General features: G+C 54.8%; 1 protein-coding gene across 2 annotated transcripts in view; it reads left to right on the top strand.

Annotated features, from left to right (window-relative positions):
• Positions 1 to 26,379, top strand: part of AHCTF1 (AT-hook containing transcription factor 1) — a 1,132,528-nt gene that overhangs the window by 101,934 nt on the left and 1,004,215 nt on the right. The gene's annotated exons all lie outside the window — the stretch shown is intronic.

Genomic DNA, 26,379 nt, shown 5'->3' with positions numbered 1-26,379 from the left:
TACATTTTGCATATATAAAAGATACAATTATATTAATACAAAGATAAAAAAGATTTAAAAAATGTATACAAATTGTAACAAGCAAATTCTTTCGAAGGTTTACTACACAAAACTAAAAGTTCTCTCCCCGTTGTGATTCTACAGGAGCGGAGTATAGGATCAAGGTATCTTGTACGAGCTAGGGTTACTTTATGATTAGGACAAACGAGTAATAAATGCTCTATAGTCTGATCACCCCCTGCGCACAATGTACATAATGGAGATCCTCCTGGACGCCATCTTGAGGTATATGCCAGTACTGGTAAAATGCCTAATCGAAACATGCTAATCGCTCTCCTTACGCCGTGTGTCAAGGTGAACCCAATGTAAGACCGACTTTGCTTGTATTCAAGTGCGTCTACAAACGGCTTGTAGGTGGCTAGTTTGTTACAGTGTAAGGAGTCCAATTCATAGCTCAGTTTTGGGGTAAAACATTTTAAGAACAATTTTAGTTGTGCCGGTGACCAAGTAAGCAGCAGTTCTGTATTAATTTTTGCCATTCGAAACGCTACAGACAAATTTTCTAAAAAGATTTGTTTTTTTGTATCTACCCCAAAAGACTCTTTTTGCAACAGTGACCTTAAAGTGTTCTCCTTCGCATGTAACAGATTATAGGCCCACCTAATTACATTGGCAATAGCTATGGCATAAGAACTTGTAATTGATAGCTCTAATCTCAGTGCCTGGACAGGTACAGCATCAGAGACTTTCATGATCCTTCTTAAGATTTTCCCTTCTTTTCGATCCATGAAGACCCATTGCTTTATGGGGATATACTCCGTCGCATAGGATAATACAGGTGGTATTTTTACTCTGTATGTGCTTAACAATGCAGAGAAATGTCTGTTCCCTGTTGCACTGTAAAGTCTCAGGAGAGCTGAAACGTGAATGTCAGTTTTCCTTTGTAAATTTAATACCTGTATTGTGTTTGTTAAATTTTTTGAGAGGATCCTACCGAGATAGGGATAATTATCTACCTCTTCTATTTTATCTCCTCCTATCTTCCAGATATATTTGGCACTTTGTTTTCTTCCCGAAAAGGCTATCACTTTAGTTTTCTTTATGTTCGGCACTAGATAATTTTCCTTTGAATATTTATACAAAATATCAAATGATGCTTGTAATCCAAAAGGAGTAAGATCTAGCAGTACTATGTCGTCAGCATAGAGTAATGAATTTATGCTTTGCTTAGCTATTTTCGAAGGTAAACTAGAGCCTAATTGCAGGTGGTGAGGCAAGTCGCTTAAGTAGAGGGAGAATAGGAGCGGGGCTAAAAGGCACCCTTGTTTTAGTCCGTTCTCTGTTTGGATTCTTTTTGTAAGTCCTTTTTCTCCCCCCATTTGGACTTGACACCAGGTATTGGTATGTAGGCTTATTATTACTTGTAGCAGTTGTTCTTGGATTCCAAGCCTCCTTAGTTTTCTCCATAATGTTGGTCGATCTACCCGATCGAATGCCGTAGAATAGTCAATGAATGCAGCATAAACGACCTGGGTTTTTCGAGTAATATATTTGTCAAAGATAACCTGGATAACTGCAATATTGTCTGTTACCGAGTGTTTAGGCCTGAAACCTGCTTGAGACATAGGTATCAGACCCAACGAGAAGGCCCATTCTTTCAAGCGGTCTAGTACCTCTGCTGCGAATACTTTTCCCACAGCATCCATGAGTGCAATTTGTCGATAGTTCCCGGCTTGGATTCTGCTTCCCTTCTTATGGATCGGGATAATAATGCTCCCCTGCCAAGATTTTGGTACATGACCGGTCTCAAAGATGTAATTGAAAAGAGGGCATAATAACTTGCTCCATTCCTTCGGTGCGACTTGTAACGCCTTAATCGGAATCTGATCCGGGCCAGAGGCTCCTGTAGTTCTCGCTTTACGTATGTTAAGTTCAACCGAGATGGCTGTAGTTTGTAATAAAAGACTCTTATCTTTTTCTTCATTCGTGACCTTACTACTTTCATGTAGTTTTGTTGAATTTGCTTTGTAGAGATCTGAAAGATAAGATTCCCAGTCGTTCGGAGGGACCGGAATTGATTGTAATTTCTTCTTTGATCCAGTTATTTTTGCTATTAAAAACCAATATTTGCGTTGGTTATATTTAGTTGCAGCTATCTGAATGTCGACCCAATTAAGATCTTGTGAAGCTCTTTTTTCCCTTTGATTCTCACGTCTCAGTTGGTTTTTCAATCTGTTTATTTCCTTCTTTGTAGTTGGTGAGAAATTTATATATTGGGCGCGTATACGTTTATTTAACTTTTTCTTTACTTCAGAATTCTTTGAGGTACGTACATTTTTTTCTCCTTTCTTCTTATTACCTCTTGCACCCGATGATAACATTCTTAATATGAGGTTTTTGAAATCCTTAATTATAAATTCAAAGTTTTCTATAGGATTTTTAGAGAATCTTTTTGCTAGAAGCTTAGAATGGTCGATCTTTATCATGATTTTATCCAGGGTCGAGGAATTCCAGAAGATGCGTCTCTGTTCGCTTTTTATCGTAACGGTACTTTCGTGGTATATAATGGGGCTGGGTTCGGAAGATTTAGATATCCAATCTGTTGTTAAATGCATGAATGCATGGTCACTCTCTTGGCAAAACTGATTGAGCAAATACGAAACTGTATCCAGCAGATCCACACTGCTTATTATATAATCTATGATGGATAAAGTCCCATTACCTCGTCTGGTGTAATTTGCTGGGATATCCCGTTCAATAGTGCCATTCAGTATTAATCCATTTAGATTAGTTATCGCTGATATTAACAGTTTGCCTCTTTTGTCGGTTAGTATACCCTCGGGGAATTGTGGAATTATAGTTTCCTTACCTTCTTCTAAAAATAGTTTTGCCCACCTGTTAATTTCGGAATTGGAAATTTTGCTATTAAAATCGCCTACAATTATAAAAGATGAGTAAGAATAATTTTCCATTATGTGCATGATCTTTTCCATGATATCTAAAAATATAATATCATATTTTTTTCTTGGGGGAGCATAAACATTAAAGAGGAGAATTGGCTGTAATGGAGCAGTGCTATGTTTTTTTGCAAAGATTTGAATGCACTGCAAGTTTTCTGATTTCGTGTCTACTATTTCCTGTGTCCACAAGTGTTCTTCCCTCAGTAAAATGGCCAAAACACCTTTAGCGTGTCCTCGTTTGGTAGGTATTGCCGGAATTTCATATACATAATAGCCTTTAAGAGTGAAAGATACAGTTTCCCATGTTTCTTGTAGAAGCAGTATATCTGGCGGATTTCTCATGACCATGGACAGTTTATTTTTAGTTCTGCCTGCGATGTTCCAAGATATGATTTTTAATCCCTTGCTAAACAGAATGTTGTTTGGTGTTAAAATTTTTGTTGCTATTCAGAGTCTCAGAGACCCAAGCCCAAGACTCTATAGTGGTATTATTTTCAGGTTCCTTAGCAGCTTTGTACCAAACTGCCCTGTGACCTTTATCCACCAGAATTTTTAGATTTTCATGCTCTATAGAATGGGTTCCTGGATATATGATATCTCGATCTTCAGTCATGTCATTATTTCGCTGGTATTTATTGACATGTGAGTTGGAGATAGCTCGTATTTGGGCATTATTACCCGTTCAGGGTTTTATACACCTTTGATTCTGCTATTTCCATTACGTCATATCCATGTTTATGGAGTATCTCTTTCTCATTGAGTATTATGCCTGGAAGAACTGTTGACCAAAATGTTACCGTTACTAATTTATTATTCTCTTTTTTGGGGAAGATCACAAGATCGATTTCATTACTGGTCATTGTGTGTAAAGACCTTATGTGACGTAATAAATTTAGAATCCTTCCTCTGTTGAGTGGAGCTGGATCAGTAGGAAAAAGTTCCTCAAATTGTAGAGTTTTAGGAGGAAGCCCTTCCCCCTTTTCATTGTAACTATTATTTTCTTCCCTAAAATTTTTATTGCTTTGATCTGATTGTATAAAATGTCTAATTGGAACATACTCTTTTACTGTAGGATCCAAATAAGACGCCATTTTTTCAAGATTTTTACCAATTACACACTTTTCAACATTTTGGGACTCTGTTGTGGCGTCACATTGTTCTTTTTCAGGTTTATTTAAAGTAACAGTTTTTTGGAATTTTAGTTTACGGTTTTTCCGTTTTTGGATCCTTCTTTCCGGTTTTTTCCTCCTTCTTTTCCCTACTACTGTGTTATTTTCCAGCTTCTTAGTGATTGACGTTTCTCCATTTCCTTGACTTAATATGTTACTGGTATTTTTTCTTGTTTCCTGAGATTCAGATGCATTTTCATTGAGTTTATTTGTTGCATTAATTTTTGTGAATATTGAAAAGTGTTTTGTTTTTTGTTGGTGTTTTTCTTTAAATAATTTTTTCAAAGAATATGTCACTGAATCGTTAAGATTATCGGTTTTATGTTTTCCTTGTATTTGGGTATCTACAGTTTGAGTACCAAAGTCACGTATTCTTTTCTCTTGAGCTTTATTATGGGCTTTTAATGTGTCATGTTGCTCAAGATTGATTTTAAGTAACATATTGATTTTGTCTGCTTCAGAAGAATCTTTTTTCTTTTTTTCTTCTACCAAATGCTTTAAGATGCCTATTTGGACGTCCAAAGTTTGGTCAGAATTTTCAAGAATGTTTCCAAGAAATGAGAGAACTGATTCCAATATCTCTTGTAGCGAAAATAGGGCTTTAGATACTGGAGGAACCATGTCAGCAGTGTTATTGTTATTTTTGAGATTGAAGGGGTCCATGGAAAGTTCAAGTAAAGCGATAGGCGAAGAGGTTTTTAACTGAGTGCTGTTGTTTGTTCCTGGGTCTGTTTTCTGTATCGCTATTTTTTGTTTGTTGATATTTGTATCGTCAAGTAACATTGAACTCCCTCTGCTTTTTATAGGTGTTAAGGTTTTCAGTTTAGTCGTTTCGTGATCTAAAAAGAGAAGATCTTTTGGGGTACTTGATAATTTGTTACTTGAGTCTAATTCCAGACATCCCTCTTTGGATTGTGAACTAGGTTTCGTAGGAGTACTATCAATCTCCCCAACGATGTCTGATGCATAAAAACTTATTTCTTTACTTAACGTTTGTGGATCTTGATTCTCTTTGGGCTGGAGTGCAGAGAAGTAGGTACTAATTGCTGGCGTATGGATTATGCGACCTTGTTTTATAGCTTTATCAGAGGATTTTCGTATTGCATTTTCGGTGCCCATTCTTTTCATGTATACAGTCCGGCATCGCAATTTTTTAAAACCCATTTATTTTCCGTTAGTCGTTAAGAATTGTATCTCTTGTATCGTCACAGATATCAGTGAGGGTATTACTGTTTTGAAGGGTTCTTGGTCATCCCCCGTATACTTACGAGAGGCGGATGCGGTCACATGCAACTGTAACAATCTCACCAGATGATTGCCAGGGTCCAAGGACAAGAAACCAAAAGGGGGGGGCCCGTCCCGTCCTCGGTCGTCCACAGACGGCCACAGACGGCCCGCCCTTTGCCCGGGCTTAGCCCGGCGTCCCGCTATGCGTCAGCTGAGTGTATTTATAGGAGGAGCAAGGGGCGGGAAGAGACTCCAGGTGCGCTCTGATGGTCCTGCGCTGCAGCCTGAGTCTCGCAGTCCCAGCCCCTGTTGTAGAGCAGCCTCACACGCGGTTCCAATGTAATCTCGGTCCCTTGGGTCGGCAAGTAAGCAAGAAAGCTGTTAAAGCACCAATATCTCAAAGTCAAAACAAAGCTACAAAGCTACTCTGCACCTCTGCTCCTCTGCGCCTCTACTCTGCGCCTCTGCTCCTCTACTCTGCGCCTCTGCTCCTCTACTCTGCGCCTCTGCTCCTCTACTCTGCACCTCTGCTCCTCTGCTCCTCTAATCTGCGCCTCTGCTCCTCTACTCTGCGCCTCTACTCTGCGCCTCTGCTCCTCTACTCTGCTCCTCTACTCTGCTCCTCTACTCTGCGCCTCTGCTCCTCTACTCTGCGCCTCTGCTCCTCTACTCTGCGCCTCTGCTCCTCTACTCTGCGCCTCTGCTCCTCTACTCTGCGCCTCTGCTCCTCAACTCTGCGCCTCTGCTCCTCAACTCTGCGCCTCTGCTCCTCTACTCTGCGCCTCTGCTCCTCTACTCTGCGCCTCTGCTCCTCTACTCTGCGCCTCTGCTCCTCTACTCTGCGCCTCTGCTCCTCTACTCTGCGCCTCTGCTCCTCTACTCTGCGCCTCTGCTCCTCTACTCTGCGCCTCTGCTCCTCTACTCTGCGCCTCTGCTCCTCTACTCTGCGCCTCTGCTCCTCTACTCTGCGCCTCTGCTCCTCTACTCTGCGCCTCTGCTCCTCTACTCTGCGCCTCTGCTCCTCTACTCTGCGCCTCTGCTCCTCTACTCTGCGCCTCTGCTCCTCTACTCTGCGCCTCTGCTCCTCTACTCTGCGCCTCTGCTCCTCTACTCTGCGCCTCTGCTCCTCTACTCTGCGCCTCTGCTCCTCTACTCTGCGCCTCTGCTCCTCTACTCTGCGCCTCTGCTCCTCTACTCTGCGCCTCTGCTCCTCTACTCTGCGCCTCTGCTCCTCTACTCTGCGCCTCTGCTCCTCTACTCTGCGCCTCTGCTCCTCTACTCTGCGCCTCTGCTCCTCTACTCTGCGCCTCTGCTCCTCTACTCTGCGCCTCTGCTCCTCTACTCTGCGCCTCTGCTCCTCTACTCTGCGCCTCTGCTCCTCTACTCTGCGCCTCTGCTCCTCTACTCTGCGCCTCTGCTCCTCTACTCTGCGCCTCTGCTCCTCTACTCTGCGCCTCTGCTCCTCTACTCTGCGCCTCTGCTCCTCTACTCTGCGCCTCTGCTCCTCTACTCTGCGCCTCTGCTCCTCTACTCTGCGCCTCTGCTCCTCTACTCTGCGCCTCTGCTCCTCTACTCTGCGCCTCTGCTCCTCTACTCTGCGCCTCTGCTCCTCTACTCTGCGCCTCTGCTCCTCTACTCTGCGCCTCTGCTCCTCTACTCTGCGCCTCTGCTCCTCTACTCTGCGCCTCTGCTCCTCTACTCTGCGCCTCTGCTCCTCTACTCTGCGCCTCTGCTCCTCTACTCTGCGCCTCTGCTCCTCTACTCTGCGCCTCTACTCCTCTACTCTGCGCCTCTACTCCTCTACTCTGCGCCTCTACTCCTCTACTCTGCGCCTCTACTCCTCTACTCTGCGCCTCTACTCTGCGCCTCTGCTCCTCTGCTCCTCTACTCTGCGCCTCTGCTCCTCTGCTCCTCTGCGCCTCTGCGCCTCTGCTCCTCTGCTCCTCTGCTCCTCTGCTCCTCTGCTCCTCTGCTCCTCTGCTCCTCTGCTCCTCTGCTCCTCTGCTCCTCTGCTCCTCTGCTCCTCTGCTCCTCTGCTCCTCTGCTCCTCTGCTCCTCTGCTCCTCTGCTCCTCTGCTCCTCTGCTCCTCTGCTCCTCTGCTCCTCTGCTCCTCTGCTCCTCTGCTCTACTCTTCTGCTCCTCTGCTCCTCTGCTCCTCTGCTCCTCTGCTCCTCTGCTCCTCTGCTCCTCTGCTCCTCTGCTCCTCTGCTCCTCTGCTCCTCTGCTCCTCTGCTCCTCTGCTCCTCTGCTCCTCTGCTCCTCTGCTCCTCTGCGCCTCTGCGCCTCTGCTCCTCTGCGCCTCTGCTCCTCTGCTCCTCTGCTCCTCTGCGCCTCTGCGCCTCTGCTCCTCTGCTCCTCTGCTCCTCTGCTCCTCTGCTCCTCTGCTCCTCTGCTCCTCTGCTCCTCTGCTCCTCTGCTCCTCTGCTCCTCTGCTCCTCTGCTCCTCTGCTCCTCTGCTCCTCTGCTCCTCTGCTCCTCTGCTCCTCTGCTCCTCTGCTCCTCTGCTCCTCTGCTCCTCTGCGCCTCTGCTCCTCTGCTCCTCTGCTCCTCTGCTCCTCTGCTCCTCTGCTCCTCTGCTCCTCTGCTCCTCTGCGCCTCTGCTCCTCTGCTCCTCTGCGCCTCTGCTCCTCTGCGCCTCTGCTCCTCTGCTCCTCTGCTCCTCTGCTCCGCTGCTCCGCTCCTCTGCGCCTCTGCTCCTCTGCGCCTCTGCTCCTCTGCGCCTCTGCTCCTCTGCTCCTCTGCTCCTCTGCTCTGCGCCTCTGCTCCTCTGCTCCTCTGCTCCTCTGCTCTGCGCCTCTGCTCCCTCTGCTCCTCTGCTCCTCTGCTCCTCTGCTCCTCTGCTCCTCTGCTCCTCTGCTCCTCTACTCTGCGCCTCTGCTCCTCTGCTCCTCTACTCTGCGCCTCTGCTCCTCTACTCTGCGCCTCTGCTCCTCTTCTCTGCGCCTCTGCTCCTCTTCTCTGCACCTCTGTTCCTCTGCTCTTCTGCTCCTCTGCTCCTCTGCTCCTCTGCTCCTCTGCTCCTCTGCTCCTCTGCTCCTCTGCTCCTCTGCGCCTCTGCTCCTCTGCTCCTCTGCTCCTCTGCTCCTCTGCTCCTCTGCGCCTCTGCTCCTCTGCGCCTCTGCTCCTCTGCTCCTCTGCGCCTCTGCTCCTCTGCGCCTCTGCTCCTCTGCTCCTCTGCTCCTCTCTCCTCTGCTCCTCTCTCTGGCTCCTCTGCTCCTCTGCTCCTCTGCTCCTCTGCTCCTCTGCTCCTCTGCCCCTCCTCCTCTGCTCCTCTGCTCCTCTGCTCCCTCTGCTCCTCTGCTCCTCTGCTCCTCTGCTCCTTGCTCCTCTGCTCCTCTGCTCCTCTGCGCCTCTGCGCCTCTGCTCCTCTGCTCCTCTGCGCCTCTGCTCCTCTGCTCCTCTGCGCCTCTGCTCCTCTGCTCCTCTGCGCCTCTGCTCCTCTGCTCCTCTGCGCCTCTGCTCCTCTGCTCCGCTCCTCTGCGCCTCTGCGCCTCTGCTCCTCTGCGCCTCTGCTCCTCTGCGCCTCTGCTCCTCTGCTCCTCTGCTCCTCTGCTCTGCGCCTCTGCTCCTCTGCTCCTCTGCTCCTCTGCTCTGCGCCTCTGCTCCTCTGCTCCGCTGCTCTGCTCCTCTGCTCCTCTGCTCCGCTGCTCTGCTCCTCTGCTCCTCTGCTCCGCGCCTCTGCTCCTCTGCTCCGCGCCTCTGCGCCTCTGCGCCTCTGCTCCTCTGCGCCTCTGCTCCTCTGCTCTGCGCCTCTGCGCCTCTGCGCCTCTGCTCCTCTACTCTGCGTCCTCTGCTCCTCTACTCTGCGCCTCTGCTCCTCTACTCTGCGCCTCTGCTCCTCTACTCTGCGCCTCTGCTCCTCTACTCTGCGCCTCTGCTCCTCTACTCTGCGCCTCTGCTCCTCTACTCTGCGCCTCTGCTCCTCTACTCTGCGCCTCTGCGCCTCTACTCTGCGCCTCTACTCTGCGCCTCTGCGCCTCTACTCTGCCCTCTGCTCCTCTACTCTGCGCCTCTGCGCCTCTACTCTGCGCCTCTGCGCCTCTACTCTGCGCCTCTGCGCCTCTACTCTGCGCCTCTGCGCCTCTACTCTGCGCCTCTGCGCCTCTACTCTGCGCCTCTGCTCCTCTACTCTGCGCCTCTGCTCCTCTACTCTGCGCCTCTGCTCCTCTACTCTGCGCCTCTGCTCCTCTACTCTGCGCCTCTGCTCCTCTACTCTGCGCCTCTGCTCCTCAACTCTGCGCCTCTGCTCCTCTACTCTGCGCCTCTGCTCCTCTACTCTGCGCCTCTGCTCCTCTACTCTGCGCCTCTGCTCCTCTACTCTGCGCCTCTGCTCCTCTACTCTGCGCCTCTGCTCCTCTACTCTGCGCCTCTGCTCCTCTACTCTGCCGCCTCTGCTCCTCTACTCTGCGCCTCTGCTCCCTCTACTCTGCGCCTCTGCTCCTCTACTCTGCGCCTCTGCTCCTCTACTCTGCGCCTCTGCTCCTCTACTCTGCGCCTCTGCTCCTCTACTCTGCGCCTCTGCTCCTCTACTCTGCGCCTCTGCTCCTCTACTCTGCGCCTCTGCTCCTCTACTCTGCGCCTCTGCTCCTCTACTCTGCGCCTCTGCTCCTCTACTCTGCGCCTCTGCTCCTCTACTCTGCGCCTCTGCTCCTCTACTCTGCGCCTCTGCTCCTCTACTCTGCGCCTCTGCTGCTCTACTCTGCGCCTCTGCTCCTCTACCCTGCGCCTCTGCTCCTCTACTCTGCGCCTCTGCTCCTCTACCCTGCGCCTCTGCTCCTCTTCTCTGCACCTCTGTTCCTCTACTCTTCTGCTCCTCTACTCTGCGCCTCTGCTCCTCTGCTCCTCTGCTCTGCTCCTCTGCTCCTCTGCTCCTCTGCTCCTCTGCTCCTCTGCTCCTCTGCTCCTCTGCTCCTCTGCTCCTCTGCTCCTCTGCTCCTCTGCTCCTCTGCTCCTCTGCTCCTCTGCTCCTCTGCTCCTCTGCTCCTCTGCTCTGCGCCTCTGCTCCTCTACTCTGCGCCTCTGCTCCTCTACTCTGCGCCTCTGCTCCTCTACTCTGCGCCTCTGCTCCTCTACTCTGCGCCTCTGCTCCTCTACTCTGCGCCTCTGCTCCTCTACTCTGCGCCTCTGCTCCTCTACTCTGCGCCTCTGCTCCTCTACTCTGCGCCTCTGCTCCTCTACTCTGCGCCTCTTACTCCTCTGCGCCTCTACTCTGCGCCTCTACACCTCTACTCTGCGCCTCTACTCTGCGCCTCTACTCTGCGCCTCTACTCTGCGCCTCTACTCTGCGCCTCTACTCTGCGCCTCTACTCCTCTGCGCCTCTACTCTGCGCCTCTACTCCTCTGCCGCCTCTACTCTGCGCCTCTACTCCTCTACTCTGCGCCTCTACTCTGCGCCTCTACTCTGCGCCTCTACTCTGCGCCTCTACTCTGCGCCTCTACTCTGCGCCTCTACTCTGCGCCTCTACTCTGCGCCTCTACTCTGCGCCTCTACTCTGCGCCTCTACTCTGCGCCTCTACTCTGCGCTCTACTCTGCGCCTCTACTCTGCGCCTCTACTCTGCGCCTCTACTCTGCGCCTCTACTCTGCGCCTCTACTCTGCGCCTCTACTCTGCGCCTCTACTCTGCGCCTCTACTCTGCGCCTCTACTCTGCGCCTCTACTCTGCGCCTCTACTCTGCGCCTCTACTCTGCGCCTCTACTCTGCCGCCTCTACTCTGCGCCTCTACTCTTCTACGCCTAACTGCGCCTTCTACTCTGCGCCTCTACTCTTCTACGCCTCTACTCTTCTACTCTGCGCCTCTACTCTTCTACGCCTCTACTCCTCTACTCTGCGCCTCTGCTCCTCTACTCTGCGCCTCTGCTCCTCTACTCTGCGCCTCTGCTCCTCTACTCTGCGCCTCTGCTCCTCTACTCTGCGCCTCTGCTCCTCTACTCTGCGCCTCTGCTCCTCTACTCTGCGCCTCTGCTCCTCTACTCTGCGCCTCTGCTCCTCTACTCTGCGCCTCTGCTCCTCTACTCTGCTCCTCTGCTCCTCTCTGCTCCTCTGCTCCTCTGCTCCTCTGCTCCTCTGCTCCTCTGCTCCTCTGCTCCTCTGCTCCTCTGCTCCTCTGCTCCTCTGCTCCTCTGCTCCTCTGCTCCTCTGCTCCTCTGCTCCTCTGCTCCTCTGCTCCTCTGCTCCTCTGCTCCTCTGCTCCTCTGCTCCTCTGCTCCTCTGCTCCTCTGCTCCTCTGCTCCTCTGCTCCTCTGCTCCTCTGCTCCTCTGCTCCTCTGCTCCTCTGCTCCTCTGCTCCTCTGCTCCTCTGCTCCTCTGCTCCTCTGCTCCTCTGCTCCTCTGCTCCTCTGCTCCTCTGCTCCTCTGCTCCTCTGCTCCTCTGCTCCTCTGCTCCTCTGCTCCTCTACTCTGCGCCTCTGCTCCTCTACTCTGCGCCTCTGCTCCTCTACTCTGCGCCTCTGCTCCTCTACTCTGCCGCCTCTGCTCCTCTACTCTGCGCCTCTGCTCCTCTATTCTGCGCCTCTGCTCCTCTACTCTGCGCCTCTGCTCCTCTACTCTGCGCCTCTGCTCCTCTACTCTGCGCCTCTGCTCCTCTACTCTGCGCCTCTGCTCCTCTACTCTGCGCCTCTGCTCCTCTACTCTGCGCCTCTGCTCCTCTACTCTGCGCCTCTGCTCCTCTACTCTGCGCCTCTGCTCCTCTACTCTGCGCCTCTGCTCCTCTACTCTGCGCCTCTGCTCCTCTACTCTGCGCCTCTGCTCCTCTACTCTGCGCCTCTGCTCCTCTACTCTGCGCCTCTGCTCCTCTACTCTGCGCCTCTGCTCCTCTACTCTGCGCCTCTGCTCCTCTACTCTGCGCCTCTGCTCCTCTACTCTGCGCCTCTGCTCCTCTACTCTGCGCCTCTGCTCCTCTACTCTGCGCCTCTGCTCCTCTACTCTGCGCCTCTGCTCCTCTACTCTGCGCCTCTGCTCCTCTACGCCTCTGCTCCTCTACTCTGCGCCTCTGCTCCTCTACTCTGCGCCTCTGCTCCTCTACTCTGCGCCTCTGCTCCTCTACTCTGCGCCTCTGCTCCTCTACTCTGCGCCTCTGCTCCTCTACTCTGCGCCTCTGCTCCTCTACTCTTCTGCTCCTCTACGCCTCTGCTCCTCTGCTACTCTGCGCCTCTGCTCCTCTGCTCCTCTGCGCCTCTGCTCCTCTGCTCCTCTGCTCCTCTGCTCCTCTGCTCCTCTGCTCCTCTGCTCCTCTGCTCCTCTACTCTGCGCCTCTGCTCCTCTACTCTGCGCCTCTGCTCCTCTACTCTGCGCCTCTGCTCCTCTACTCTGCGCCTCTGCTCCTCTACTCTGCGCCTCTGCTCCTCTACTCTGCGCCTCTGCTCCTCTACTCTGCGCCTCTGCTCCTCTACTCTGCGCCTCTGCTCCTCTACTCTGCGCCTCTGCTCCTCTACTCTGCGCCTCTGCTCCTCTACTCTGCGCCTCTGCTCCTCTACTCTGCGCCTCTGCTCCTCTACTCTGCGCCTCTGCTCCTCTACTCTGCGCCTCTGCTCCTCTACTCTGCGCCTCTGCTCCTCTACTCTGCGCCTCTGCTCCTCTACTCTGCGCCTCTGCTCCTCTACTCTGCGCCTCTGCTCCTCTACTCTGCGCCTCTGCTCCTCTACTCTGCGCCTCTGCTCCTCTGCGCCTCTGCTCCTCTACTCTGCGCCTCTACTCTGCGCCTCTACTCCTCTACTCTGCGCCTCTACTCCTCTACTCTGCGCCTCTACTCTGCGCCTCTACTCCTCTACTCTGCGCCTCTACTCTGCGCCTCTACTCCTCTACTCTGCGCCTCTACTCCTCTACTCTGCGCCTCTACTCCTCTACTCTGCGCCTCTACTCCTCTGCGCCTCTACTCCTCTGCGCCTCTACTCCTCTGCGCCTCTACTCTGCGCCTCTACTCTGCGCCTCTACTCTGCGCCTCTACTCTGCGCCTCTACTCTGCGCCTCTACTCTGCGCCTCTACTCTGCGCCTCTACTCTGCGCCTCTACTCTGCGCCTCTACTCTGCGCCTCTACTCTGCGCCTCTACTCTGCGCCTCTACTCTGCGCCTCTACTCTGCGCCTCTACTCTGCGCCTCTACTCTGCGCCTCTACTCTGCGCCTCTACTCCTCTACGCCTCTACTCTTCTACGCCTCTACTCTTCTACGCCTCTACTCTTCTACTCTGCGCCTCTACTCTTCTACGCCTCTACTCTTCTACTCTGCGCCTCTACTCTGCGCCTCTACTCCTCTACGCCTCTACTCTTCTACGCCTCTACTCTTCTACTCTGCGCCTCTACTCTTCTACTCTGCGCCTCTACTCTTCTACTCTGCGCCTCTACTCTTCTACTCTGCGCCTCTACTCTTCTACTCTGCGCCTCTACTCTTCTACGCCTCTACTCTTCTACTCTGCGCCTCTACTCTTCTACGCCTCTACTCTTCTACTCTGCGCCTCTACTCTTCTACGCCTCTACTCTTCTACTCTGCGCCTCTACTCTTCTACTCTGCGCCTCTACTCTTCTACTCTGCGCCTCTACTCTTCTACTCTGCGCCTCTACTCTTCTACTCTGCGCCTCTACTCTTCTACTCTGCGCCTCTACTTTTCTACTCTGCGCCTCTACTCCTCTACGCCTCTACTCTTCTACTCTGCGCCTCTACTCCTCTACGCTTCTGCTCCTCTACTCCTCTACTCTGCTCCTCTGCTCCTCTACTCTGCGCCTCTGCTCCTCTACTCTGCGCCTCTGCTCCTCTACTCTGCGCCTCTGCTCCTCTACTCTGCGCCTCTGCTCCTCTACTCTGCGCCTCTGCTCCTCTACTCTGCGCCTCTGCTCCTCTACTCTGCGCCTCTGCTCCTCTACTCCTCTACTCTGCGCCTCTGCTCCTCTACTCTGCGCCTCTGCGCCTCTGCTCCTCTACTCTGCGCCTCTGCTCCTCTACTCTGCGCCTCTGCTCCTCTACTCTGCGCCTCTGCTCCTCTACTCTGCGCCTCTGCTCCTCTACTCTGCGCCTCTGCTCCTCTACTCTGCGCCTCTGCTCCTCTACTCTGCGCCTCTGCTCCTCTACTCTGCGCCTCTGCTCCTCTACTCTGCGCCTCTGCTCCTCTACTCTGCGCCTCTACTCTGCGCCTCTGCGCCTCTACTCTGCTCCTCTGCTCCTCTGCGCCTCTACTCTGCTCCTCTGCGCCTCTACTCTGCGCCTCTAGTCTGCGCCTCTACTCCTCTAGTCTGCGCCTCTACTCCTCTAGTCTGCGCCTCTACTCCTCTAGTCTGCGCCTCTACTCCTCTAGTCTGCGCCTCTACTCCTCTAGTCTGCGCCTCTACTCCTCTAGTCTGCGCCTCTACTCCTCTAGTCTGCGCCTCTACTCCTCTAGTCTGCGCCTCTACTCCTCTACTCTGCGCCTCTACTCCTCTACTCTGCGCCTCTACTCCTCTACTCTGCGCCTCTACTCCTCTACTCTGCGCCTCTACTCCTCTACTCTGCGCCTCTACTCTGCGCCCTCTACTCTGCGCCCTCTACTCTCTCAATTGCTCTACACCGCTACTCTACGCCCTCTATGCCTCTACTCTACACCTCTTCTCCTCTATGCCCTTTACTCCTCTATGCCCTTTACTCCTCTATGCCCTTTACTCCTCTACTCTATGCCCCCTACTCTACGCCCTCCACACCTCTACTCTATGCCCCCTACTCTACGCCCTCCACACCTCTACTCTATGCCCCCTACTCTACGCCCTCCACACCTCTACTCTGCGCCTCTGCTCAACTGTCACATTCTCTTCTATTCTATGCCCTCACATTCTCTACTCTATGCCCTCACATTCTCTACTCTATGCCCTCACATTCTCTACTCTATGCCCTCACATTCTCTACTCTATGCCCTCACATTCTCTACTCTGATTCAGATGCTCTGTCCATCACCACCCCCTTTTGTACCGCTGTCTACAACTATGGGCAAACCCCGCGCCCCCCGGCCTCTGGCTCCACAACCCAAACAACAATGGAGCAGTCCGCGAAGTCGGACCGGGGACCTGGTGGTGGGAAGCCGCCCGGCTCGGGCCCAGTCTGAGGGGACCTCTCGACCCAGTCTGAGGGGACCTCTCGACCATTCTTCAAGCAATCAACACGTCTCAGGCGTCAGTGGAAAGCAAAATCGGGGAGGTGCGGATTGATGTGGCCCTCATCCGCCAGGATCTTCGCAAGGCCGCGGAACGTATCACTGAAGCTGAGACCAGTATCTCCACAGTAGAAGATGACGTCAGTACCCTCAAGTCTCAAATGGCCCGTCTCCAGTCGCGGACCTCGGAGCACCACCGCCAGGCTGAGGACGCTGAAAACGGGGCGCGCCGAAACAACCTGCGCCTCCTGGGATTCCCAGAAGGGGTGGATAAGGACAGCGCCGCCGCCTTTATGGAGACCTGGATCTGCTCCTGGATGCCTAAGGAGAAACTCTCCCCCTGGTTCGCGGTGGAGCAAGCTCATTGCTCCCTTGCCCCCAGACCGCCACCTGGCGCTCCTGCTCTTCCCATCATCCTCCGTGTTCTAAACTTCCGCGACCGGGACGCCTTCCTGGGGGCGGCCAGAGAGTTGGGGGCCGCTGCATCACCAAGAATCTAAGATAATGGTGTTCCCGGACTACTCTAGGGAGGTTCAATCGCAGCGCCGCTCATACGACTAAGTTAAGCAGAAACTTCGCGCGCTGGGCCTCCGGCCCGACTCAAAGTGGTCTTACAAAACAAGACATTCTTCTTTGACTCTCCCCAGGCCGCTTGGACCTGGCTCACGGAGGAGCGGCCCCTCAGCCGAAGGCGGCTCTTTCTCCTTCCCAGAGAGCCCCGGAGTGAGCAAACCAGACAGCGCCGAAGCCCAGGCGACGTAGGACCGGGTCTCGGAGGAGGGCCGGTCGGCGGGGTGGCGGATCCCAGTCGCCGGAAGCACGGACCCAACAATCTTCGGCCCAGGCCCGGGAGCGGGGCCCCGCTCCTCCACCTTCGGCCTCCTCCTTTATCGACCTGGGCACCGTCCCTGGACCCAGTGAAGATGGGCCCGGTCAGACTCCGACTTGTCCGGGAGCCCTGTGATCCGCGGCGATGATGTGGACACCAAGTCATGATTGACGCTCCCACCTGTGCCTGAGGCTCCGACCGAGGGCTCAGCATCAACGAGCATGCCTTTGTCTCTGAGAACCAGTTCGTAGGGAGCTCACCAGTCTGGTCTGTTGGGGGTACTCACATTGATGTAATCCTGAGTTCGAACACTTTAGCTCACAGATGCACGCTTATTCTGTTTTCCTTTAATTTGCTGTTAGTATTTCATCCGAACACATGGAGGGGGGTCCGGCTCAGCCGTGTCCCAATATTGTGGTTGCTAACCGTTTTAGTTTAGCTGTCCGCCTCCCTGTGAGTATAGGGTGGGGGGAGTTGGAGGGAGAAGGGAAAGGGGAGGGACCATTGGCTCTGGGTAGTTTGTTGTTTTTGGCCGTCCACAGGCCGCCGTGTTCTGTTCCCATTGGTAGTCACATGTCCTTCTTCAGCTCTCACACTCACCCCATACTCCTTCAACTGCCACCTGGTGCCCCAGATCTGGTCGTTGTACTCCCTCGGATTGTAAGGGGTCCTTCTTGCCCACTTGCTTCACGCCAAACCTCGCCTTCACACATGACCCATACTAATAACAAGCCCCTTCGCATCCTCTCCTGGAATGTGAATGGCCTCCTGGACCGCATTAAACGTACTGCAGTGCTCCGAGCGTCCCGCCAACGCATGCCTGATGCCCTACTCCTCCAGGAGACACACCTTCTGGGCTCCCAATGCCACTTCCTGGCCCGCCACGGGTTTGACCGGGTCTGGCATTCCCGAGGTTCCCGGGGGGTGGCTATCCTTTTGAGACGGGGGGACCCCATCACCGTAGTCCATGTCGCCACTGACGCACAAGGGACGTTTGTGGACGTTTGTGGCCGTGTCGGGGATGGTTGAGGGTAACCCCGTGAACCTCCTTTGCACCTATGTTCCCCCGGCTCTCTTATCAACCACCCTTCGGCGCCTCATGCAGGTGGTCTCCTCCCTGCCCCAAGGCCTTACGGTCGTCGGGGGGGACTTCAATGCTGTCCTACAGCCCTCTCGGGACGTGACGGGCCCTCCTTCGGCACACCGGTTGACTTCCGCGCAAGGGCCTCGCGGGATGGGCCTCGGCGGTGGGTCTTTGCGATGTATGGAGAGTGTGGAATCTCCGAAAGGAACAATATACACACACGTCCGCCGCCCACCACACCCATTCCCGCATAGACCCAATTCTGATGCCTGCCTTGGACTGCCAGTTGGTGTCGGGGATAGAGATCCTACCCCGGGGAAATCTCCGACCACTCCCCCATCTCCCTCCACATCTGGTCTCCCTCCACAGGCCCTAGGACGACCTGGCGACTAAAAGTATGGTTTTTGCAAGACGCCAAATTGGTGGAGTCCCTTGGCCGGGAGCTCCGCCACTACTCCACCAATACAGGGTGGGTCCCTTCGCAGGGAACCCTCTGGGAGGCGGGCAAGGCGGTGGTTCGGGGGGTAGCCAGGGGGTTGGTACACGCCAAACACACGGCCCAAGTCACCCAACTATTGCAGCTGGAATCCCGAGCGGTTCACCTGGAACAGGCTCCACTGGTTAATGATAACGCCGACTCCTCTAGGCAGCTGGCGTTTGTCTGCGACTAGATTCGTCGGCTCTCCCTGGAGTCGGCCAAAATGTTATGGTGCTCCTCCGTGGCCCGTATTTACGGCTGGGGTGACAAGAATGGCAAATTGCTTCACAACCTGATATCCTACCCTAAGGCCCACCGCATCATTCCAGAGATCCGAACGGTCAGTGGGACTCACCAGGTGACATTGTTGGCTATTGCGCAAACCTTTGCTCAATATTATGCGGCTCTCTACGCGGCACGTCCCCCCAGAGCCTCCCTTGCTGAACTGATGGAGGGATCTGGAACTTGTCTTCCCAGTCTCCCCCCGAGAAACCACAGACACCCTAGACGGCCCTCTCACCCCGGAAGAAATCCATGGGGCTATCACTCTGCTGCACTCCGGCAAAACGCCCGGACCCGATGGATTTCCCCAGGAATACTACTCTGTGTTCCGTGATGACCTGGTCCCCCACTTGACGGCACTTTTCTGTCAGGTGGGTGAAGACGGATCCTTCCCACCCGAATCTGACGTGGCGACCATTGTGGTCATCCCAAATACAAAACCTCCCTCCCCAGACTGCTCTGATTACCGCCCAATCTCGCTGATAAACACTGAAATTAAAATCTTTGCTACTGCAACGTCTCCGGCCCCTCCTACAAGACCTGATCCACCCTGACCAATGCGGGTTTATGCTGGCCAGGGGCACCTGCTATTGCATCCGTCGTCTTCACCTGGCGTTGGCCCACCACCATCGGCTGTCCCCGTACTTGGCGCTTCTCCTCGTTGACTTTGAAAAGGCCTTTGACGCAGTGGACTGGGGCTATTTGAGGGATGTTCTGGAACAAATGGGTTTCGGCCTTCCCTTCTGCCGTCTGGTCCAGGTTCTCTACAACAGCCCCTGTACTCGTCAACGGTGCGATCTCCGAACCATTCCTGATCCGGAGGGGTACCCGGCAGGGGTGCCCTCTCTCACCCCTCCTATTCACGCTGGCGATGGAGCCCCTGGCGGCGCTAATTCGACAAGACTCTCTTATCCAGGGTTGGGTGTGGGATCCGAGCCAAGTGGATAAAATTGCTCTATACGCAGACGACGTTCTGCTCTACTTGGCCGACCCAGAATATTCCGGCCCTAGATCTCTAGCAGCCCTGTCAGAGTTTGAACAGGTCTCTGGTCTTCGTCTCAACCCGACGAAGTCTACCTTAGTCCCTCTAAACCCCACCCGGGCGTGCTTCGACTGGCAGGCGATGATCCCCCTCCGGAGGCAATCATTCAAATATCTGGGAATGTGGGTGACCCTCCTGCCGGAGCTGGAATGGGCCCTCAATGTTGCCCCCCTAGTCTCCCGGATGAAAACCGATCTTAGGAACTGGCAGTCCCTTCCCCTTAACCCGTTGGGCAGGAGTGCCCTTTTCAAGATGATGATCCTTCCCTGCTTTCTCTACATTCTGCAGAACACCTAGGTCCACCTCTCGTGCAGCTGGGTCAGGGAACTGGACGGCACAACTTACCTGGTTCTTGTGGGGTGGCGGGCGATCGCGAATGTCCCTGTCTCACTGCCGGATTCCCCCCTTTGACGGCGGTATGGGAGTCACCAACCTCCATTTTTATTACTTAGCCACAATACTCATTGTGATCCATGATTGGTTTGCGAGTGGCTGGTCTGACCCAGCTTACCGGGTAGAGCTTACCGTCATGGACTTTACGCAGCTTCAGGGCTACCTCTACGGCTCCCCGGTGCCACAAACCCTGCCCCCAATCACCAGGTCGGTGCTCATGGCCTGGCGTGCTGCCCTTCGTCTGGTGACTTGGGACCGGAAGCTGACTAGACAGACGCCTCTTTGGCATGGCACCTGGTTGAGGGAGGTCGCATCCCTAGAGGGTTTCCGCCGCTGGGACTTGGTGGGGATATCACAACTTGAAGATGTGTGGGTAGGTTACCACATGCGCTCCTTTTCTGACTTACAACACAGGCATGCTCTCCTACACTCCCAGTTCTACAAATATTTGCAACTCCGTCACGCCCTCCATATACACCTCCCAGCACCCACATCCCTCCCGGAATTTAGTCCTCTAGAAGCCCAAGTCATGATGGGTAACCTGGGGAGAGGGGGGGTTTCCCGTATATACCGTGCTTTGATAAATAACTGTCCCAAATCCCTGGAGCGGCTTAGGGAGCGGTGGGTGGGCCCCTTGGACGAGGCAGACTGGAGCGATGCCCTCATGGCACCCAAGACCCTCACCACATCTTCAAAGCTACGCCTGGTCCAGCTTTACTATCTCCACGTGGCATACCTCACCCCAGCACGTCTCTTTCGAGACGGCTTGAGAGCATCCCCGACCTGTGCGCGATGTGCTGATGCCCCAGCCGACTTCTATCACATGGTATGGCTGTGTCCGGCCCTGGATCTGTTCTGGGGGGGAAGGGGGAGGGGGGATGGAACGTGAGCTCACACGGGCCTTGGGATGGGTGGTTCCCCACGACCCGAAGCACTTACTGCTGGGAGTGTTTGATGGCCTGGATGGCTCCCGGGCCGACAAGTGATTCCTGGGAACTGCTTTGGCAGTGGCGAAGCGAGATATAGCAGCTAGATGGTTCCAAGCTGAGGCGCCGCTACTGCAGAAGTGGAGGAGGGGTGTTGACTGGTGCGGGGTACAGGAGGAGTCCCTCTTTGAGGCCCGGGGATGCCCAGAGATGTTCAGCAAGGTGTGGGGCAAATGGTTTGGCCTGCTTCCATATTGATGGGTCCTTACCCGAAATACCAGTGTGATGTGAGGGGACTATTTCCTTACTCAGAAAAGACTAATATGAATTGTGTTATCATCGGGGAGGGACGGGGGTTCTTAACAGTGATGTGTGACTTGTTACCAATGAATTTTCTTGTACTAAAAACGTCAATAAAATTTGATTATCAAAAAAAACTGAGGTGCTTGTTCTGGGTAATAATCCTGAGCTTTGGGGAATCAAATAGTGGCCTGACACTTTGGGTCCTTTGCCTACCTCTATCTCCAAAGTTAAAAACCTGGGTTTCATTATTGACACAAATCTTTCCCTTAGCCTCAGTTGTCTAGGGTTACGGCATCCTGCTTTGCTGTTGTTAGATGGATTAAAAAAATCCTTTTGCTAATTCCATCGGCAGCTCAGAGAACAGTTTTGCAGGCTCTGGTGATATCCAGCCTGGAAATTGGCAATGTGCTGTATTTGGGTACCGTCAAAGTCTTCTACTCTATGCCCTCTACTCTTCTACTCTATGCCCTCTACTCTTCTACTCTATGCCCTCTACTCTTCTACTCTATGCCCTCTACTCTTCTACTCTATGACCTCTACTCTACAACTCTACGCCTCTGCCTCTTTGCCTCTATGCCTCTACTCCTCTACTCCTCTATGCTTCTACTCCATGCCCTCTACTCTTCTACTCTACTTCTCTACTCTACGCCGTTTACTCCTGTACTCCACACCCTTTACTCCTCTACACTACGCCCTTTACTCCTCTACACTACGCCCTTTACTCCTCTACACTACGCCCTTTACTCCTCTACACTACGCCCTATACTCCTCTACTCTACGCCCTCTACACCTCTACTCCACGCCCTCTACTCATCTACTCCACGCCCTCTACTCATCTTCTTCACACATTCTACTCATCTACTCTACGCAGTCTATGCCTCTACGCCCTCCACGCCTCTCCTCAACTACACGCCTTAACTTGACGCTTTACTCTCTGCTCCTACTCGACGCCTCTACTCTATGCCCTCTACTCTACACCCTCTACTCTACACCCTCTACTCTACCCCTCTACTCCCTCTATGCCTCTACTATTCTACCCTTTGCCCTCCTTTACTCTATGCCCTCTACTCTTCAACTCCTATACTATACGCCTCTACTTCTCTATGGCCTCTACTCCTCTACTCTAGTCCTCTACTCCTCTACCCTAGGCCTCTGCTCTACGCCTCTACTCCTCTGCTCTACGCCTCTACTCCTCTGCTCTATGGCTCTACTCCTCTGCTCTATGGCTCTACTCCTCTGCGCCTCTACTCCTCTACTCTGCGCCTCTACTCCTCTACTCTGCGCCCTCTACTCCTCTACTCTGCGCCCTCTACTCCTCTACTCTGCGCCCTCTACTCCTCTACTCTGCGCCCTCTACTCCTCTACTCTGCGCCCTCTACTCCTCTACTCTGCGCCCTCTACTCCTCTACTCTGCGCCCTCTACTCCTCTACTCTGCGCCCTCTACTCCTCTACTCTGCGCCCTCTACTCCTCTACTCCTCTACTCTGCGCCTCTGCTCCTCTACTCTGCGCCTCTGCTCCTCTACTCTGCGCCTCTGCTCCTCTACTCTGCACCTCTGCTCCTCTACTCTGCGCCTCTACTCTGCGCCTCTGCGCCTCTACTCTGCGCCTCTGCTCCTCTACTCTGCGCCTCTGCTACTCTACTCTGCGCCTCTGCTCCTCTACTCTGCGCCTCTGCTCCTCTACTCTGCGCCTCTGCTCCTCTACTCTGCGCCTCTGCTCCTCTACTCTGCGCCTCTGCTCCTCTACTCTGCGCCTCTGCTCCTCTACTCTGCGCCTCTGCTCCTCTACTCTGCGCCTCTGCTCCTCTACTCTGCGCCTCTGCTCCTCTACTCTGCGCCTCTGCTCCTCTACTCTGCGCCTCTGCTCCTCTACTCTGCGCCTCTACTCCTCTACTCCTCTGCGCCTCTGCTCCTCTGCTCCTCTACTCTGCGCCTCTGCTCCTCTGCTCCTCTACTCTGCGCCTCTGCTCCTCTACTCTGCGCCTCTGCTCCTCTACTCTGCGCCTCTGCTCCTCTACTCTGCGCCTCTGCTCCTCTACTCTGCGCCTCTGCTCCTCTACTCTGCGCCTCTGCTCCTCTACTCTGCGCCTCTGCTCCTCTACTCTGCGCCTCTGCTCCTCTACTCTGCGCCTCTGCTCCTCTACTCTGCGCCTCTGCTCCTCTACTCTGCGCCTCTGCTCCTCTACTCTGCGCCTCTGCTCCTCTACTCTGCGCCTCTGCTCCTCTACTCTGCGCCTCTGCTCCTCTGCTCCTCTACTCTGCGCCTCTGCTCCTCTACTCTGCGCCTCTGCTCCTCTACTCTGCGCCTCTGCTCCTCTACTCCTCTGCTCCTCTACTCTGCGCCTCTGCTCCTCTGCTCCTCTACTCTGCGCCTCTGCTCCTCTACGCCTCTGCTCCTCTACTCTGCGCCTCTGCTCCTCTGCTCCTCTACTCTGCGCCTCTGCTCCTCTGCTCCTCTACTCTGCGCCTCTACTCCTCTGCTCCTCTACTCTGCGCCTCTGCGCCTCTGCTCCTCTACTCTGCGCCTCTGCTCCTCTACTCTGCGCCTCTGCTCCTCTACTCTGCGCCTCTGCTCCTCTGCTCCTCTACTCTGCGCCTCTGCTCCTCTGCTCCTCTACTCTGCGCCTCTGCTCCTCTGCGCCTCTACTCTGCGCCTCTGCTCCTCTGCTCCTCTACTCTGCGCCTCTGCTCCTCTGCTCCTCTACTCTGCGCCTCTGCTCCTCTACTCTGCGCCTCTGCTCCTCTACTCTGCGCCTCTGCTCCTCTGCTCCTCTACTCTGCGCCTCTGCTCCTCTACTCTGCGCCTCTGCTCCTCTACTCTGCGCCTCTGCTCCTCTACTCTGCGCCTCTGCTCCTCTACTCTGCGCCTCTGCTCCTCTACTCTGCGCCTCTGCTCCTCTACTCTGCGCCTCTGCTCCTCTACTCTGCGCCTCTGCTCCTCTACTCTGCGCCTCTGCTCCTCTACTCTGCGCCTCTGCTCCTCTACTCTGCGCCTCTGCTCCTCTACTCTGCGCCTCTGCTCCTCTACTCTGCGCCTCTGCTCCTCTACTCTGCGCCTCTGCTCCTCTACTCTGCGCCTCTGCTCCTCTACTCTGCGCCTCTGCTCCTCTACTCTGCGCCTCTGCTCCTCTACTCTGCGCCTCTGCTCCTCTACTCTGCGCCTCTGCTCCTCTACTCTGCGCCTCTGCTCCTCTACTCTGCGCCTCTGCTCCTCTACTCTGCGCCTCTGCTCCTCTACTCTGCGCCTCTGCTCCTCTACTCTGCGCCTCTGCTCCTCTACTCTGCGCCTCTGCTCCTCTACTCTGCGCCTCTGCTCCTCTACTCTGCGCCTCTGCTCCTCTACTCTGCGCCTCTGCTCCTCTACTCTGCGCCTCTGCTCCTCTACTCTGCGCCTCTGCTCCTCTGCTCCTCTACTCTGCGCCTCTGCTCCTCTGCTCCTCTACTCTGCGCCTCTGCTCCTCTGCGCCTCTACTCTGCGCCTCTGCTCCTCTGCTCCTCTACTCTGCGCCTCTGCTCCTCTGCTCCTCTACTCTGCGCCTCTGCTCCTCTGCTCCTCTACTCTGCGCCTCTGCTCCTCTACTCTGCGCCTCTGCTCCTCTACTCTGCGCCTCTGCTCCTCTACTCTGCGCCTCTGCTCCTCTACTCTGCGCCTCTGCTCCTCTACTCTGCGCCTCTGCTCCTCTACTCTGCGCCTCTGCTCCTCTACTCTGCGCCTCTGCTCCTCTACTCTGCGCCTCTGCTCCTCTACTCTGCGCCTCTGCTCCTCTACTCTGCGCCTCTGCTCCTCTACTCTGCGCCTCTGCTCCTCTACTCTGCGCCTCTGCTCCTCTACGCCTCTGCTCCTCTGCTCCTCTGCTCTGCGCCTCTGCTCCTCTGCTCCTCTACTCTGCGCCTCTGCTCCTCTGCTCCTCTACTCTGCGCCTCTGCTCCTCTACGCCTCTGCTCCTCTACTCTGCGCCTCTGCTCCTCTACGCCTCTGCTCCTCTACTCTGCGCCTCTGCTCCTCTGCTCCTCTACTCTGCGCCTCTGCTCCTCTGCTCCTCTACTCTGCGCCTCTACTCCTCTGCTCCTCTACTCTGCGCCTCTGCGCCTCTGCTCCTCTACTCTGCGCCTCTACTCCTCTGCTCCTCTACTCTGCGCCTCTGCGCCTCTGCTCCTCTACTCTGCGCCTCTGCTCCTCTACTCTGCGCCTCTGCTCCTCTGCTCCTCTACTCTGCGCCTCTGCTCCTCTGCGCCTCTACTCTGCGCCTCTGCTCCTCTGCTCCTCTACTCTGCGCCTCTGCTCCTCTGCTCCTCTACTCTGCGCCTCTGCTCCTCTACTCTGCGCCTCTGCTCCTCTACTCTGCGCCTCTGCTCCTCTACTCTGCGCCTCTGCTCCTCTACTCTGCGCCTCTGCTCCTCTACTCTGCGCCTCTGCGCCTCTGCGCCTCTGCTCCTCTGCTCCTCTGCGCCTCTGCTCCTCTGCTCCTCTGCTCCTCTGCTCCTCTGCTCCTCTGCTCCTCTGCTCCTCTGCTCCTCTGCTCCTCTGCTCCTCTGCTCCTCTGCTCTGCTCCTCTGCTCCTCTGCTCTGCTCCTCTGCTCCTCTGCTCCTCTGCTCCTCTGCTCCTCTGCTCCTCTGCTCCTCTGCTCCTCTGCTCCTCTGCTCCTCTGCTCCTCTGCTCCTCTGCTCCTCTGCTCTGCTCCTCTGCTCCTCTGCTCCTCTGCTCCTCTGCTCCTCTACTCTGCTCCTCTGCTCCTCTACTCTGCGCCTCTGCTCCTCTACTCTGCGCCTCTGCTCCTCTACTCTGCGCCTCTGCTCCTCTACTCTGCGCCTCTGCTCCTCTACTCTGCGCCTCTGCTCCTCTACTCTGCGCCTCTGCTCCTCTGCGCCTCTGCGCCTCTGCTCCTCTACTCTGCGCCTCTGCTCCTCTGCTCCTCTACTCTGCGCCTCTGCGCCTCTGCTCCTCTGCTCCTCTACTTTGCGCCTCTGCTCCTCTGCTCCTCTACTCTGCGCCTCTGCTCCTCTGCTCCTCTGCTCCTCTACTCTGCGCCTCTGCTCCTCTGCTCCTCTACTCTGCGCCTCTGCTCCTCTGCTCCTCTACTCTGCTCCTCTGCACCTCTGCTCCTCTGCTCTGCGCCTCTGCTCCTCTGCTCCTCTGCTCCTCTGCTCCTCTACTCTGCGCCTCTGCTCCTCTGCTCCTCTGCTCCTCTACTCTGCGCCTCTACTCTGCGCCTCTGCTCCTCTACTCTGCGCCTCTGCTCCTCTACTCTGCGCCTCTGCTCCTCTGCACCTCTGCTCCTCTGCTCTGCGCCTCTGCTCCTCTACTCTGCGCTTCTGCTCCTCTACTCCTCTACTCTGCGCCTCTACTCCTCTACTCTGCGCCTCTACTCTGCGCCTCTACTCCTCTACTCTGCGCCTCTACTCCTCTACTCTGCGCCTCTACTCCTCTACTCTGCGCCTCTACTCCTCTACTCTGCGCCTGTTGGACTTGGGCCTTCTGGCAGGGTCACCCCTGAACTTTTTGCCTTGAAATTATAGTGATTTCTGGTCTTTGCGCACTTTGACACTGTGGCGCAGTGTAAAGTGCGTGCTCT

This window comes from Lissotriton helveticus, chromosome 6 (genome assembly GCF_964261635.1).
Source record: "Lissotriton helveticus chromosome 6, aLisHel1.1, whole genome shotgun sequence".
Taxonomy (NCBI): Eukaryota; Metazoa; Chordata; class Amphibia; order Caudata; family Salamandridae; genus Lissotriton; species Lissotriton helveticus.
The sequence above is the reverse complement of the archived record's forward strand: the minus strand, read 5'-3'. Positions and strand labels throughout refer to the sequence as shown.